Raw genomic sequence first — 2,500 nt, 5'->3', positions numbered from 1 at the left:
ATACGCACTGGCGACACGCGCGCCCGTTTCGCCTGCCACCCATGCACACTCGCCTGGGCTGCTGGTCACATGCGTCGCTCATAGGCATTTTGCAGGCCAGCACCGGCGGATGCACGGGTCAAGCGGGACGGGACGAGCGCAGGGCTTGCTTTTGGCGGCACACGAAAACACGAACCCGAAAAAGGCGAAAAAGGGACATACACACTGGCGACACGCACGCCCGTTTCGCCTGCCACCCGTGCACACTCGCCTGGGCTGCTGGTCACGTGCGTCGCTCACAGGCATTTTGCAGGCCAGCACCGGCGGATGCACGGGTCAAGCGGGACGGGACGAGCGCAGGGCTTGCTTTTGGCGGCACACGAAAACACGAACCCGAAAAAGGCGAAAAAGGGACACACGGACAGGCGACACGAAAAAAAAGGGGTCGCCCTACCTAGGTGGGCGCAAAAACCCCGTCGGCCAGGAGGTTTCGCCAAAGTGTCTGTACTGTCACACAGGGTCAATAGCACGGGCATGGCCGGCCGCCGCACGTGCAGCGGCTTACGGACGCACGGTTCGGCGGCACGGGTGCCTGGCGGCTTTAGCACCTTGGGGTGGACAGGCCTGGCGGCAAGGGGGGCTAGGCACCTTGCTGCCAGCCGGCAATGGTGCACGGGGCGGGGCGCCACACAAACACGAAAGAGGGACAAGAGCGGGGCGATGGTCCACAGAGACGAGCCATGCACGGGGCCCGTGATCGCCGACACGCGCGAACGCGGACGCGGACAAGGACAAGGACGCGACGCGCGGCGCGCGTGCGAGGTCAAGAGGGGCGCGCGCACGAAAACGCGAAAAAAGGGGCTAGCGGCCGAGAAACGCGAAAAAAACCGGGTCACCTACCTAGCCGAACGCCTAAAATCGCTTCGGGCAGGAGGTTTCGCCAAAGTGTCTGTACTGTCACACGGTCCGTACGGGCGCAACCCCATCGCGCGCCAGCACCCCTTCCTGGGGGCGCCCGCCCGCCAGGCGCCTGGCGCCCCACGCGCGCGCGCCCGGCGCCTGGCGCCTTGCCCCCCACGCGCGCCCGGCGCCTGGCGCCTGGCGCCTCGCCCCCCACGCGCGCGCCCGGCGCCTGGCGCCTTGCCCCCCACGCGCGCCCGGCGCCTGGCGCCTGGCGCCTCGCCCCCCACGCGCGCGCGCGCGTGGCGCCTTGCGCCTGGCGCCTTGCCTCCGCGCGTGCCTGGCGCCTGGCGCCTTGCCCCCCACGCGCCTGGGCGCCTCTTTTCCGCCTGGGCGCCCTGGCACCTTTCCGCCTGGGCGCCTGTTTTCCGCCTTGGCGCCCTGGCGCCTTTTCGCGTGGGCGCCTCTTTTCCGCCTGGGCGCCATGGCGCCTTTCGGCCTGGGCGACTCTTTTTCGCCTGGGCACCTCTTTTCCGCCTGGGCGCCTCTTTTCCGCCTGGCCAGGGCGCCTCTTTTCCGCCTGGGCGCCATGGCGCCTTTCTGCCTGGGCGCCTCTTTTTCGCCTGGGCGCCTCTTTTCTGTTCTGCCTGGGCGCCCTGGCGCCTTTTCGCCTGGGCGCCTCTTTCCCACCTGGGCGCCCTGGCGCCTCTTCGCCTGGGCGCCCTGGCGCCTTTTCGCCTGGGCGCCTCTTTTGGCGCCTGGGCGCCTACGCCAGGGCGCCTCTTTTCCGCCTGGGCGCCTCTTTTTCGCCTGGGCGCCTCTTTTCCGCCTGGGTGCCCTGGCGCCATTCCGCCTGGGCGCCTCTTTTCCGCCTGGGCGCCCTGGCGCCTTTTCGCCTGGGTGCCTCTTTTGGCGCCTGGGCGCCTCTTTTCCGCCTGGGCGCCCTGGCGCCTTTTCGCCTGGGTGCCTCTTTTGGCGCCTGGGCGCCTACGCCAGGGCGCCTCTTTTCCGCCAGGGCGCCTCTTTTTCGCCTGGGCGCCTCTTTTCCGCCTGGGCGCCCTGGCGCCTTTTCGCCTGGCGCCTCTTTTGGCGCCTGGGCGCCTACGCCAGGGCGCCTCTTTTCCGCCTGGGCGCCTCTTTTCCGCCTGGGTGCCCTGGCGCCATTCCGCCTGGGCGCCTCTTTTCCGCCTGGGCGCCCTGGCGCCTTTTCGCCTGGGTGCCTCTTTTGGCGCATGGGCGCCTACGCCAGGGCGCCTCTTTTCCGCCTGGGCGCCCTGGCGCCTTTCCGCCTGGGCGCCTCTTTTTCGCCTGGGCGCCTCTTTTCCGCCTGGGCGCCCTGGCGCCATTCCGCCTGGGCGCCTCTTTTCCGCCTGGGCGCCCTGGCGCCTTTTCGCCTGGCGCCTCTTTTGGCGCCTGGGCGCCTACGCCAGGGCGCCTCTTTTCCGCCTGGGCGCCTCTTTTTCGCCTGGGCGCCTCTTTTCCGCCTGGGCGCCCTGGCGCCATTCCGCCTGGGCGCCTCTTTTCCGCCTGGGCGCCCTGGCGCCTTTTCGCCTGGCGCCTCTTTTGGCGCCTGGGCGCCTACGCCAGGGCGCCTCTTTTCCGCCTGGGCGCCCTGGCGCCT

Source organism: Aristolochia californica, unplaced genomic scaffold (assembly GCF_029961685.1).
Source record: "Aristolochia californica isolate CCGP_79_NKW_82.1479 unplaced genomic scaffold, dmAriCali1.0.hap1 SCAF_30, whole genome shotgun sequence".
Taxonomy (NCBI): Eukaryota; Viridiplantae; Streptophyta; class Magnoliopsida; order Piperales; family Aristolochiaceae; genus Aristolochia; species Aristolochia californica.
Note: the sequence above shows the minus strand (reverse complement) of the source record.